This window comes from Anthonomus grandis, chromosome 14, assembly GCF_022605725.1.
Source record: "Anthonomus grandis grandis chromosome 14, icAntGran1.3, whole genome shotgun sequence".
In the NCBI taxonomy this organism is placed as follows: Eukaryota; Metazoa; Arthropoda; class Insecta; order Coleoptera; family Curculionidae; genus Anthonomus; species Anthonomus grandis.
The window spans coordinates 11,504,669-11,520,749 of NC_065559.1; the positions used below are offsets into that span (position 1 = coordinate 11,504,669).

The 16,081-nt window shown below is 32.0% G+C and overlaps 1 long non-coding RNA gene across 1 annotated transcript; it reads left to right on the top strand.

The window, feature by feature from the left end:
* Positions 1-1,770: 1,770 nt before the first annotated feature.
* On the top strand, positions 1,771-2,911 carry LOC126744597 (uncharacterized). Its single transcript, XR_007663242.1, has 2 exons — positions 1,771-2,502; positions 2,562-2,911. It is a non-coding gene; the product is annotated as an uncharacterized LOC126744597 (long non-coding RNA).
* The last annotated feature ends 13,170 nt before the right edge of the window (positions 2,912-16,081 follow it).

Consider the following 16,081-nt stretch of genomic DNA (forward strand, 5'->3'; position numbering starts at 1 on the left):
AATCTCGGCTCGTATAAAATTATCACGTTTATTTTCGATATAAATATTAGTGCATAATACGATATCATCTACCATATCCCTAGTCAAAAACAGAAAAAACGAATCTAATGGTTTTGACACATTTTTGGCCGCACCTTTTAATCCAGGTAAAACTTTGATAATATTTTTAGCCTTGGTTTTATTACCTTAAATTACAGGGGTGCTTTTCCAAATCGTCTCTTCATTTTTCCCAATATAAAAACGTTCACTCTCATTGGGCCTGACAAAGGATTCAGTTTCTTCGGAAAATTCATCAACGGACTGTTCCGATTCACTGTTATAGCAATCTTCTTCAATTACTTCCTCCTCTCCTTCGCTTTCACTCTCAAAGTCGGCAATATCATCCTCAATATCAGATAAGTTTTCGGCCATTCTCTGTAACTCTTTCTCAGTAAGTGGTTTGGTGGAGGCTCTTCTATCCCTAAATGATATACAAAAATTATTTTTTTATGCCAGATTTTTTACACAATTTACAATTTTATTGTGATAAAATATGTATTCTGCGCAATAATATATATAAAAAATACAAAAGATGTTATTTTAAATTTTACTTACATGACCGGTCGCGTTGCGGCACGGAATACCGCTGATCAGCTCTGATTAGTTTGACGCTCTCACTAGCACTAAGCCTGATGCCGCAGTGCAAGCAAGTTACCTAGAGGGTAGTGGGTAGCCAGGCGCTAAGCAACCCTCCAAATAACCCGTAAGATGTTTCCGACAAGCGGTTTTAACCAGAACAGCCGCACTGCAATCTCCCACCAACTTAAGCAGCGTAGCAACTCGCCAAGCAAGCCACCTGAGTATCAGACATGTTGGATATTTTCAACCAGGCGCGAGGTAGTGTTTGTTAGTAAAATAGAGAAAAAATTAATTGCGGCTGTTTTTAAACGCAAACCTATATGGGACCCAGCAGACGAATTATGAAAAAACTCAAAAATGTAGGGGCATTATTTTAAACTCACTCACGGGAGCTACAATTTACGACTGAACTTGATTAAATTGGTCATTGTAATAATATAGTGCGTGTAAGAACTAGTGCGTCCAAGGTATATTACTCCCTAGTCTCTACCCACTAATCCACCCGTCTATAGTGCGGGCTCGGCTTAACAAAATCACACTAATAAAATGCATGCGAGGCAGGCGCTTCTAAAAATACAGATGGTGACATACCTAGACAGCCAGGGGCGTAGGGCAAATATACCGAAAGAAAAATGTATTAAAGTTAAATTGCGGCATGGAGTACCGCTGCGCGACCGGCGAAGGGTTAAAATAAGCTAAGTGAAATTTTTCAGCAAAAATTTATTTTTTTTTCAAAATTGTTACATCACTACACCACCAAACTATTTACACCAGCGGCTTCCTCGTATAGGATATCTCGGCTATTATAAGAGCTACGACCTTGCCGAAGGTCTCGTTGCATTCAGAAGAATAAAACTAAGATTTAGCCGTTGGAATTTTTCTGATAGAGCCCACAGAAGCTGAGATATCGACCTCCAAAGTTTAAGATTTTTTATTTTTTGGGTATCGAATTTTTCTGTAAAAATTGATTTTTTTCGAAATTGAAATATTTATACCAGCGGCTTCCTCGTATCACCTACATCACGAAACCACCGGGTTATAATCGGATTCAAGAACTAAGGGAATGAGAGCACTTTGAAAATTCAGAAAAATAGTATATTGTATACCTAGTAGGAAAAGCTTAACATTCCCGGGCGATTGTAAAAATTGCCAGTCGAGGCGCAAGCCGAGACTGGCAATACGGAGTCCGGGAATGTGGCTTTTCCTACGAGGTCTACATACTATTTTTCCGAAAATCGGGAATCATTAAAATTACGGTAAATTATTACTAATCATGTTAAAAATTTTAAATCAACATTATTATTTTTCCCTTAAATAAAAGAAGCCATGAAACATTGTTTTGTAACTACGGAAACGAAGTACATAATTTTAAATTGTCAAACTTGACGAGTGAAAAGTTTATTTGTGGCGTCTTTCCAAAGTGTTGATTTTTTAACGTTTTAAAAAGCCAAAGTAACGTGTAAAATGATGAGTGATGATGACTGTTCCATTTCTGAAACCCTCCCAGAACTCACAGAGGCAGTGAATGCTGCATCATTGGAATTGTTACCAGTAAAATCTAGAAATAAGTATAACTATGTATATAACCGCTTCATGGACTACCGTACGAATAAAAATGTAACTTCTTTCTCGGAAAATGTTGTAATGGCATACTTCTTGGAGCTTGGTTCCAAGATGAATTCTTCAACTTTATGGGCCAATTGTTCAATGCTGAAGGCAACCCTTGCAATTAGACATGATGTGGATATATCTGAATATTCAAAACTTCGGGCATTCCTGAAACAAGCACATGCCTATAAGCCAAAAAAATCCAAGATTTTAACTAAAGAAGAAATAAACAAATTTATTCAGGAAGCTCCAGATAAGGAATATTTAATGATTAAGGTAACTTACAAAACTTCAAATTATATTTGGATTCTTTACATGCTTATTTATTGTTGTAGGTAGCTGTAATATTTGGAATTTCCGGAGCTTGCAGAATGGACGAGCTGGTTAAAATGACTGTACAAGATATACAAGACCTACTATCTAAACTTTTAGTTACCATACCGGATTCAAAAACCAATACATCAAGATCATTTATAGTAATAGTTATTGTCATACAAATAAAATTATTAGTTTGGAAAATATTCAAAAAAACAATGCTATTAGTTCCCAAGTTCTTCCAGTTTTCAATACTTGTACTAATTGTCAAATAACAGTAAATATAACAAATAATAAGTAATAATTTTAAAATATAATGTTAACCTTGTTTGTGCTGAAAGTTTTAAAAATAAAATTGTTTAGGAAAAAGCCTGTTCGCATTTATGTTCTAAGGTTTACTGTATGGAAATAGCATTTCCTTACAGTACAGAAATGAATATTTCCTTACTGTTATTTTCGGTTGCCAGGCAACAATCAAGTTGGAGGAAATATTGACTTTTTCTTTCAAATATGTTGTCAAAAATGTTATTATTTCTTATCGATTTTCGGAAAAAGTAATTTTTGGACCTCGTTTTTAAGCCCAAAAATGGGCACCAAAAATGCGATAACTCAGCTATTATAACAACTACGACCTTGTCGAAGATCTCATTGTATTCAGAAGGACAGATCTAAGACATACCCGTCGGAATTTTCCCGATAGAGCCCATAGAATCTGAGATATCCACCTTCAAAATTTGGGATTTTTCGGGTATTCCCCCCCCTTATCGAATTTTTAATTTCAAATAACTTGACCCCCAGTTTTATTTAAGATTTTGAGGGTGGTTGATGTTAAGAGGTTAAAAGTAAATAAAAAATCGGCGGGTCCGAGCATTTTCTTCATTTTTTTTAAAAAAGGGCCCCAAACCTTGCTAGACTGTTTTCAATGGGACACCCTGTTTAACTAAGATACTATTAATTTTACAAGGAAGCATTTTAACATTTGGTTTTCTAAAATATAAAGAATTACACATTTATTTACGTTAATCTTTATTAATAATTAATTTTCATATACACACTGATTTATCCAAATAACTGCAGCCTGCAGGTTTACACAATCACCCTGGTTTCTTATGTTTCTGCAAATTTTTAAATCATTTGCAAATAAAAACCACGACGAATTTTTAAACGTCCTGGTGTTGTAGTAAATAGATATTGATCAGGACAATAGAGGACCCAACCCTTTTTTGAAACCCTATGGTTCTTTAAACGTTAGGATACTATGGATTAGTTTAATAACATATTGCGACATTATTGGAATTAAAGAAATAAGCAATACTAAAACACCGTTGCAACCAATTACTTTAATTGTATAATCAAATTATATTTAAAATATTTATAGGGAACTTAAACAACTTTAAAATCTAAGCAAAATAATAGACGAAGGGTCCTGTTTACTTCACAATTTTTATTTCAAGAATCCCGACGCCTTTCGGTTGTTAAACCATTGTCAAGGGAAAACTATGTAAGTAGAATTTAAAAGGGTGTTATTAAACTAATAAATTAATTAAAAACTTAGTGAAACTTGATACTACCTTGACCTACATGATATTATTACAAAATGTCCATAAAAAGGTTAAAAAACGGCACACACATAACATCACAATACATCAATCTAAAAACATCTGATCACACCGTATTTACAAACAATAACGGATTTTGGTTTTTAAAAAAATTCCATATGGGTACTACATTATACACAGATATTTAATACTATTACGAATAGAGACATCTAGGATGAAACGCGGTTAATAGAACATTTAAAAAAACAGTAAATTTACAGGAATGTGGTAAACTACTTAAATAAATTTACAATCTTGGCCGCTTCCTGGTAGTAGGCGTTCATAGAATCGTTCAGACAATTAACTTGTGTATTTATTTCTAGTTTTGCTATTTCTAGATTTTCTAATATATTTAATTTTTTGCTTTTATTTAGGTTATGCAAAACTTTGAAATTGTCGTCTGAATTAAATGAATGACCTGTTTCTCTTAGGTGCAATCCAAAGGCGGATCTTTTATCATTAGGCGACTTCTGAGAATTTAAATGTTCTTTAATTCCTAATTTGATATTTCTACCGGTTTGAACAGCATACTTGGCTGGACAAGAGTCGTATGATAAGAGATAAATGCCACTGCCTTCTAATGGGCTTACAAAGTCTCTTAATCTTGAACAAAGACTTCGTACATTTTGAAAGGACTTTACAATAATATAAAATACACAATTTTTATATTGTTGTCTATGGACAACTATGGTAAATTACCTATTCTTAAAGAAATCGGACCAATAAAGGAAATTTTTACATATTTCCGAGCTTGGTAAGAACCGATGGTCTGATCAAGGGGCTCACTGGAGAGGGACTATAATAATACATAATTGAACTTTTTTCTAATCAAATTATCTATTAAAGACTTTTTGTATCCATTGTTAAATCCAATCTGATAGATAGTATTCTGTTCTTTTAAGAATTCCAAAGGTGAAAGAGGGATCATATAGAGTCTATGAATTAATGCGTGAAAAGCTGCCAGTTTATGTCCAAAGAAATAGTTTGATTTTGCAGTAATGACATTATCAGTTTGTGTTAGTTTTCTACATATGGAGTATTGTAAGCTCTTACTCATCCTATTAATAGTTAGCTCTAAAAATTTAATTTATTATTGCACTCTAGTTCCACCGCAAAATCAATTTTCGGATTTAAAGAGTTGAAAAAAGGTAAAATTCCTGCAATTTTGCTTTGGAGCCTCCAAATAAAAAAAATATCATCCAAAAACCGTCTCCATATTAAAATCTTGTTGATAAGATTGTCTTGTATGTTAAATAGGCACGCAATTAAGGCAATTAAGGCAATTAAGGCACGCACGCAACAAAGAAATAATTCCTGTTTTAATTCTGGGTGTTAGATGTTTATATAAGCCATTTTTTATTATAGCTATAAGTTCGTTTCCCGTTGGGTATGCTGGGAAAAAGATTAACTATGTCAAAGGAGACAAGAAGATAATTGTCTGGCAAAGAAATTATTTTAAGTTCGTCAATTAGTTCATAAGTGTTTTTAATGCTAAATTTACTAGAAAATGGTAATGGTAATCTTTAAAATCTAAGACTCATACATAAGTCTGTACCCCCTTCTGCTTTATTCCTTATGTAAATTCCGTGAAATTTAATCAAAGCAGTACGAAATCAAACAATGTTATATTGATTCTTAAACCCTAATATTTCATTACGCCGTGAGTTTTCCAAGTTTACACAACTGATCCCCTCAAGATGTTCACTTTCCCATAGGGAGTCATAATAATTCTCTCGAATGCAAATAATCCTAAAATTCCTGACAGTTAATGAAATTTGCCCCAACAAGAAGGCGAATACAAATAATTTAATGGGGCATTAGTTATGGACGAAAGCGGAACGCTGTTGATTCGGAAAGACTGCCAAATCCGGAAACCGCTACAAGTGTTAAGCTTCCATTTTAGTCTTAGTCTGATTCCATTATCTGCACAAGCGAACCCGACCGACCGTTCGACCCCTAAGATTTTAACCCTTTGGCTGCGCGTCTTCGCTTTTGGTCGTCGCCGTCTACCCTTTTGGCAACGATTGTTTTCTTTGCGTTAGGATTTAGAAAGCCTTTAGTCGGTAATGATTTACATTAATCTTGACCTAATTCTCTTCTTATTAAAAATCTTTAACATAATTTTAACGATATAATGTATAAATAATTATTATTAGAAGTTTATGATCTTAGCATTTTTTAATAAAATTATAATAAACTTAACTGCAGGTAAAAATACAGGGTATGTTACATTAATATTCTAGCTAAGATAAATTCTTTTCAAGCAAGTTCGGTTAAGTCTAAGGTTTGTTTAATTGTTGTTTTACGAATACTTAAAATATACCAGGCAGCGTATATATTGGTTTTTTTTAAATAATCCTCTTTAGTTCTATGGTTGGAACCTTTGGTGTGATGCTCGAATTACGAGACAATTTTACCACTAACCAAAAATCCTTATTTTTACTTTCGACACGTGTTTCGCTAACGAATCTTCGGGAGAGAATTAAAACTACTTTAGTTTTACTATTTACTTACTACTAGTTGGTTAGTGGTAAAATTGTCTCGTAATTCAATCCTCTTTAAGTTGTAAACTCTCATGATATTACTTAATCCCAGACAATAGATCAACAGATTCTGACAAATGTGTCACTTTTAATTTCTTCTCAACGTTGCTGTTTTATTATGGTATTATGGTATTTACTGTGGTATTAGTCACACGGTTGTATCGGTATTTTTTTTGTTTATTGTCAGAAATTGTCGATGGACAACACAATTTTAATTTGAATGAGTGTTGAGCAAAGTATATACTTCCCATATAGTACAGGATATCTTTAAGATGGCTCATTTATATCTGAATAAAGTACTAATATCTTAAGACCAGTAAAAGATATCTTTAAGATATATACCTTTTGCTATAGACATTATTGGGTTTAATAAATATACATTTTCATTATAGCAATTTTATTAAGAAAAATTATTTTTTATTTTTTTAATTATTTGTTATTTATTTAATTATTTGTTCAAATCATTTGCTTATTAATGATGTAATTTTTAACCGGTATTGTTATGGTTACTGATTGACAAGAGAAAGAAGTAAATCCGCCAATTAGATACACAAAATACAATTCTGCTGTTCCGAATGTAGAAGTCGATCTTTCATCTTAACCCTTGACCTAACCCATGGTTTTTGCTTTCGCGTGCTGCAATTATTTAGAGTGTTGTGTTTGTTGTTTATTAGAAGAAAACATTTGTGGTTTAAAAGAAGAAATGAATGATTATTCAACATATATTGATATTTAGAGTGCTTTTGTTACTTAACTTATTCCATGTTTGTGAATTGTGTACTCAAAGGTATAAGTAAAAATAAAGAGAAGTAATATGCTGAAATATTACATGTGGGCTAAAAAGGCTATAGGGCGAAATCAAACAAGTAATGAAGAGTGTGAAGGTGGTTCACATAAAATGTGTGAAATGAGTGTTGAACATTTAGAGGAAAGTAGCAACTTTTAACTTAAACTCAAATTTAATTGATTTAAAATCTGATATATCTAAAAATAATCCAGTCCAGTCCAGTTTTGAGGTTAAAACATTGAGAACACTTAAACAATATTTGGAAAATGCTACAAATTTTAATGATGTAGTACCGATTTATTTATTAGGTAACTGAATTTGTTAAAGTATTAGGCTCGAAGCCTTATAACTATGATAACTCTCGATATAAATAACTTTATAATAATATATAACTTTATATGGAGAGTCGTCAATTAAAAGTGAGCAAGCTCTAAAATATAGTTGGTTGGAAGAAAAGAAAAAAATTGCTGGTATGAATATTAATATAATACTTATGTATATACTAATATATAATTTGTGTAATTTTTTGTATTTCTGTGTCTTTTTTAGACTTAAAAAATATATTAAAATTTTTTTTTTACCTGGGTATGTTAAAAAATGTGTAGATATTTTCTCGTTTTATTTACTTGCTATTTTAATTTGAATGTGAATTTTAAATTTATATATATGGATAGTCCTAATAAAGCTATAAATCTTAAAGGCACTGTAGGGAGGCCATTGCTGCCTCTAAATCCCTTGCAACAGAATTATTAGAGGTTGGTTTTGTCATCGATAATAATTCAGTGGCGAATAAAGCAGCAAATATGGACCCGTTGACTCCAACAATAGTGCGACTATCAAGAGACTCAGATGCGACTGATGGTCACTATTTATTGGCCACTCTGAGAGACCTTTCCATCTTAAAACCTCTTAGGCTATTCCTTGCCTATCTGCATGATCAACCATCCAGTGTGTGTTTTAAAGGACATACCAACACCAGCATCCGATTGGCACTTGCATCAGAGGGACTTCCTGGTGACGTGGACTCTTTGCGGAGGCTCTACTTTCGGTACCATGATGCCCTGGTCCAACTGAAGTTGAAGCAGATCTGTCAGCCTTCAGGTCCTTCTTCTCATCAGAAAAGCTGCTACGCCTTCAAAAAATCAGAGAGAGTCATAGCATTTATTATTCTGGTGGATCTCCCGCCAGGAATAAAATTTTTTAAATGACTTTACGCGAACAGAGGATTAAGCACCTTCTGAAATACTGAACAATCGCAAGCTTAGTATTTTCTCTCTAGTTGCCAGATTTGATTTTTTTGCCAGGTTTTTTTCCAAAAATTACTAAGCTTGCTTGAGTCTCTGCCGTTAAAAAGCAAACTCATTTTATGTGGCGACCTAAACATTGATTTTTCCAGTTGTTCTCAAGAAGAATCAAAGATCTCAAGAATCTCTCCAGTTCATTTTCGACTCTTTTGGCTAAATCATGCACATTAAATCACCTACCAGAATAACTAAAACCAGCTCTAGTACAATAGATTATGTCGTATCTTCCTTTGAGCCAGATTTCGTCGATTGTACCGTCTTAAGCTCAGGTTTCTCAGACCATGAAGCAGTGTTAACAAAGTTTTCCATAACTAAATCTAAAAGTAAAAATGTTTCACGCAAATTAGGCCGTATTTTCTCGGATAAATTTTTTTTACATTTTAGGCACCTTTGTCAATTAACTGACTGGAATATTCTCTCTGACGACGTTGATTCAGAATTCTCTAGATTTGTAAAAACGCTATCTAGTCTTTCTCACAAATCATTTCCTTTGAGACCTCTTAAAAAGAAGCAACATAACCCCTGGTCTACCCAAGGCTTGCGTACATCTGCTAAGAACATGCTCTTATTATCTCATCTTAAGAAATATTTAAACAGCGCTTTTTTCATGAATACGTAAGTCTTTACAAAAAGATTTATCAGAGAACTTTAAAAGCCGCCAAAAATATTTACTATAATAGGAGACTGGCTAAATCTAAAAATGTGGCTAAGGAAACATGGTCGATTGTTAATGCTTTGAGAAATAAGCCTTCTTTATCGAATACTATCTCCACTTCATCTGAGAACCTTAATGATTATTTTGTAAATGTGTCAAGTAATTTAATGAGTACCATAACTCCTTCTCATGATCCACTTTCATATCTTCCCATTGCAAATGAGAATTTCCACAGTTTTTTCTTTACGCCCGTAGTGTTACCAGAGCTTCGTAGTTCAATTAGGGAAATCAAAAATAAAGGCTCTTCTGGAATTGATGGACTTACTCTCAAAATGTTTTCAAAACTGCCCGAATGTAGATTATGTCATCTTATTACTCTAATTAATCAGTCTTTTCAAAAAGGTGTTTTTCCTAACTGCCTTAAGTTGGCAATAATAATTCCACTACATAAAGGAGGAGACAAAGATCAGTCTTTCAACTATCGCCCTATCGCTCTTCTTCCCACATTTTCAAAAATTATTGAAAGATTGGTTAAAAAAAAGACTTCTATCATTTTTGCTAAAATATAAAATACGTACTTCCCATCAATTTGGATTTTTAAATAACAAATGCACAAACGATGCTATATTTTCTCTTTTTAATAATGTACACTCTAGCTTAAACAAGCAACACCCTACAGCAACAATTTTCTGTGATTTTTCTAAAGCCTTTAATTATGTTAATCATGACATCCTCTTAAAAAAGTTGCAATGTTACGGGTTCAGAGGAGCGCCTTTTGAATGGTTTAAGTCGTATCTCAATAACAAAAGTCAAGCTGTGAGAATTGATTCGAATATGTCTTCTTGCAAGCCAATACAAAGTGGAGTGCCTCAAGGTTCCGTACTTGGCCCTATTTTGTTTCTTGTCTTCATCAATGACATTGCTAATCTAAATATGAACAATAAAGTCTGTCTATTTGCTGATGATACTAGTTTTACCTGGAGTAATCTGGATATTTCTACACTTCATAGAACCGTATCAAGTGATTTAACTACTATCAAATCATGGTGCGACTCTAATCTCCTTTGTCTCAACATTTCCAAAACTAAAATGTTGTCCTATAAAAATACCTTGCAATCTTTTGTACTTGGTAATGCAACAATTGACGAAGTTAATTCTGTAAAGTTTTTAGGGCTAACTGTTGACAACTCGTTAAAATGGGACACACATATTGACTCTTTATCAAAAAAATTAAGTTCCGCTTGTTTTGCGTTAAGATCAATTTCTAAGGAGCTTAGCCTGTCTACTTCTAGAACAGTTTATTTTGCCCTTTTTGAATCGCACCTTTGATACGCCCTTCCATTCTGGAGCACTACATGTATGCAACTCAATTTGACCGTATTTTTAGACTACAAAAGAGCGCATTACGTTATACACTAAGACTTAAATACAGAAGTCATCGCCAGCATTTCTTCACAAAATTTCAAATATTAACTCTTCCATCTTTATTCATATTTGAGTCCGTTTGTCTAATACGCAAACACGGTTCATCATCTGATAGGCCTTCCCATAGTTATCCACTTAGAAACACGGAACATGATCTATACCTGCCTACCCCACATTCAGAGTTGGTCAAAAGTTCCATATTATATAATGCAAAAAAAATGCACAATCATCTGCCATTGGAAATTAAATCCATTACATCTTTTTTTGCATTTCGTAAAGCATTAAAAGCATTCTTATTGGTGAGAGCTTTTTACACAGTTAACGATTTTTTTTTTGTAATCATTGATTTGAAATTTCGCACTAGCTGATTATGTATTTTTACTATCTGTACATGTTTAGGTATACTGCTTTGTGTAGCTATTTTAGGATTTTTATAATTTTTTACTTTTTTAAACATTTAAAAAAAAAATTTTTTAACATAGAGAGATTTTTTAATAATTTTTTTCTTTTTTGACATTGTATACATTAAATTGTATATTTTATAATAATATTTTTGCCTACTTACAATTTTTAAATTGTATTAATCTGTATATATTGTAGATATTCTATTCTATTTATTTATTTATTTTTCTTAAATTTTGTTTTGTTTTTCTTTTCTTTAATTGTGTTTTGTTTGTATTTTTGTGTCTTTTTTGTTTTACAGCTTTGTCTACAAATTGTAACAATTTCTTGACAATAAAGCATTGATTGATTGATTGATTGATTGTAAAAGGCATCTTAAAGATGTTCCGTTTTGTAATATCGGTACCTCTTTAAGATGTCTCAAAGTTATCTTTCAGGAAATATCAGTCGTCTTAGAGACGTCTCACATGTTCTGAATAAGATATCTTTTAAACTTCTTTGAGATATCATTGTGCTATATGGGTTTTAAGTTGATGTTTTCATTAAAGACCAAAATAACTTCATAAATAATCTTACAATGCTAATTTTTTTTCTGTATTTTTTTATGATTGTACGAAATTCAATTTTAAATTAAAATAACTACCCATCTAGCTCAATTCTATTTTGCAATTAAGCTCTTGGAACATCGAAAATTTTTGTCGGAATTCCTTTCGACGCCGCAGATTCAATAGCCATACGATAGCTACTTTCTTACAGCTTTTTTTTACAGGAAAATTGGATCGAAGTTTATTAGTCTCGATATAATTAATAGAATTTTCATACTAATTACTAACAGAAGTTATAAACATAATAATACAAAATAAGATCATAAGCATTAGGGCAGATTGGTCTGTGAGTTTAGTTGTGGTATCAAATCAAATATGCTTTATTGTCAAAAAATTTAAAAAAATTTGTAGACAAAGCTATACATAAAAAGCAAAACATAAGTACTAAATAAATATATACAAAACTGGGTACAAAAGACATAAATGTACCTGGTCAAATTTCTTATACGTATACTAAATGTAAAAAGTAAGAAAATAGGAAAGTAAATAAAAATAGGAACAAGAAAGTAAAATAAAAAAAAAGTAAAAAAAGTAGCAAAAACAGTCTAAAACATTAATACAATGTTTAAAAGTCATAAAAAATTTATAGAAATTTAGCAATACAAAATATTGCTATTCTACATCGTAAAAAGTTTAATAATTAACCAGTGCGTGCATGAAACTCAAAAATTAATATTAAAAAAAAAATCATCTACTGCATATAAAGCTCGCTCCAGTAAATATGATTTCAAAGGATTGCGAAATCGAGGAAAAGATGTCAATGATTTAATTTCCAATGGCAGATGATTGGGCATTTTTTTAGCTCCGTAAAGAATAGAGCTTTTTATTAATTCTGACCTTGGGATTGGCACATAAAGATCATGCTCTGCAATTCGAAGTGGATAATTGCGAGATGGTCTATTAGGAATTTCTGACATATGCTTGCGAACCAAGCAAATAGATTTAAGAATGAATAAAGATGGAAAAGTTGATATTTTAAATCTTTTAAACATTTCTTGGCAGTGAGCTCGACTATCAAGTCCTAGTAAATAGCGAACCGCTCTCTTGTAGTTTAAAAATGCGCTCAAACTGAGTCGCACAGCATGTGCCTCAGAATGGAAGGGCGTAACGAAGATGGGACTCAAAAAGGGCATAATACACTGTTCTTGATGACGAAAGATTTAATTCCCTGGAAACTGATCTTATGGCAAAACAAGCTGAACTTAATTTTTTAGATAAAACATCGATATGTAATTCCCACTTCAAAGAGCTGTGAATAATAAGTCCAAAAAATGTCACAGATTCAACAACGTCCAAGCTAGTGTTGCTAAGTACAAAGGGTTGGATAGTACCTTTATAACATAAGACTTTAGTTTTTGAGATGTTTAAGTAGAGAAGATTCGAATCGCACCACGATTTAATGTTGATAAGGTATTTAGCAATAGTTGCATGAAGTTGGTCTGCTATTCTATTGGTCTGCTAGAAGACATGGTAGTGTCAACCATTACAAGCTGACTTCTGTAGCTAAGATAGGACTTAAAATATTCGAGAGGCGTTCCTCTGAACCTCTGATAATTTGTTAATTTGTTTCTTATTTCATTTATTGTACTTTGAAGCTCTGTTATTAATACAGTAGTAAAAAAGAAACTCTGTAAGTTTTCATTAGAGAGATATGAAAGTGGATCATGAAAAGGTGTTAAAGTAGTCATTAGGTTTTTAGCCACGTTTACAAAGCAATCGTTAAGATTCTCAGGTGAAGAGGGGATAGTGCTAGTTGAAGAAGGCTTATTTCTTAATTCGTTAACAATAGACCATGTTTCTTTAGCAACGTTACCAGAATTAGCCAGCCGGTTATTCTAATAAATATCTTTTGCTTTTATTGCTTTCAGTTGCTTTTATTGCTTTTTTTTGGCTTTTTTGCTTTTTTTTGGCTTTTTTGCTTTTTTTGGCTTTTATTGCTTTTAGATATAATTTCCTGTATTACATAATTATGAGAAAATATGCTGTCCGAAAATTTTTTTAGGTATGATAAAGAGCGCATGTTCCTTGCAGACACACGTAACCCTTTAGGGGACCAGGGTTTATGATGCTTAATTGATGGGTCTATAAGGAAAAGACTTATTTGCAATACTTGACAAGGTCTTTACAAATCTAGAAAACTCACCATCGATATCATCAGAGATAAGACCCCAGTCAGCTGTTTGGCATAGATTCTTGAACTTCAAAAAAAAATTTTATCAAAAATACGGCCTGATTTACGAAAATTATTTTTGCTTAAAGTGTCAATAGTAAATCTGGCCAAAACAGCTTCATGGTCAGAAAAACCTGAATTGAGAACAGTACAATCAATGAAGTTCAGAGTAAAAGATGACACGATATAGTCAATGGTGCTGGAACTATTTTTAGTTATTCTAGTTGGTGAATTTACATGCATTAAAAAACCCATTGAATCGAAAATAGACTGAAGAGATTCTTGAGCAACACACACACTGGAGTAGTCAATATTAAGGTCGCCACACAAAATTAATTTACTTTTTAGAAGCATAAATTCTAGCAAGCTTAGAAGTTTTAGACAGAAAGTCTGTACATCAGCGTCAAGTGTTCTATAAACACAAACAATATAAAGGTCATATAACTTATGGTGAACGATGGAAAATTCAAAAACTTTTTCAGATAATAAGTTATCATCAACTTAGTTACTGGTGAAGTTGGTTTACCTGTATTTTTATATATATGTATGTTACTTATCTAATTAACTATTTTTCTTACAGGTTATTTTCTACAAACCTGGAAAACAGCTGTTGTTGATTGTCCTGTTCTCAAAGTTGAAAATCAAGAAACGTACAGCTAGGAAAATGGTCCAAACAAAGTTTTTGAACGTACTTATTCTTTTATGATAAATAAATTTTTCGATTACACCAATTTTCTTAACTAGATTAGGGTTTCGAAATTTATCTTATTGATATACATAATTTTATATTGCAGCCATCGAATTCATTAATTGTTTAATTTCGTTACCTTAATAAAATCATTCTATTATAAGATGTGAATGATTAAAGTTGTCAGATTGTATTAAAAAGCTTATGGTTATCACAAATAATCTGTGTATCACATAGTGGAACAACTTAATGTTGTCACTTTAGAAGCTTTAGGGCGACGACTTTACGTCAGCATATTCTGGCTTCTGACTGATTAGTAGAAGGGCTAATGGTAGATATACATATAGTATCTACCATAGTATATATAATTAATTAAAAAATTGTCTTGTGGAATAATTATTGTAGTCCATTTCCTACTAGTTTCTAGGTTTCTTTGTGTATAATATTCCATTATTACACTATAAGATATATACTTATAAGAAAAGTATATTGTATGCTACACAGTGGCATATATGTGATCTCGAGGTCATTTTATCACATATTTGAAGTGTAGTGATCGAGTTTAAAGACTAGATATGTAAGTCCTTTGTCAATTTTTTTAAATGCAGAAATTATTTCCCATTTGTAAACAGAATCGTATATTATGACCTATAATTTTTTTTAAAAAGCATTTTTCTCTCAGGCAATTATTTTTTGAACAAAAATCGTTTTTCATTAAGCCTACCAAAGAAATTGTTTTCAAACATCAATGTTTTCCAAAATAGAGCGTCTGAATAATAGCCAAATTCATCGTTTATATTCAATCTAACAACACAATTTGTTAAAGATTACAAATAGGGGAAGTCTTTATCTCTAAGAAAAATGCATGTAGGACACTTAGGTAAATGTATTATGCATTTCGGCTGTGTAAACAGCCATCATCAGATACTAAAATAAAATAAAATACAGGTAATTCAGGACAATTTTAAAAAAGAGCTTATTCGCTATAACAATATAGATTTAGAACTTACCAGAACATTACAAAAAACATATACGTTCACCAAATAAACCAAAAAATTACCCGTTATCGGGAAAAAACAACAATAAATAAATAATTCTTTTAATTAATTCATTTAATTAATTAATTTAATTCTTTAATTCTTTTATTTATTGTTGTTTTTTCCCGATAACGGGTAATTTTTTGGTTTATTTGGTGAACGTATATGTTTTTTGTAATGTTCTGGTAAGTTCTAAATCTATATTGTTATAGCGAATAAGCTCTTTTTTAAAATTGTCCTGAATTACCTGTATTTTATTTTATTTTAGTATCTGATGATGGCTGTTTACACAGCCGAAATGCATAATACATTTACCTAAGTGTCCT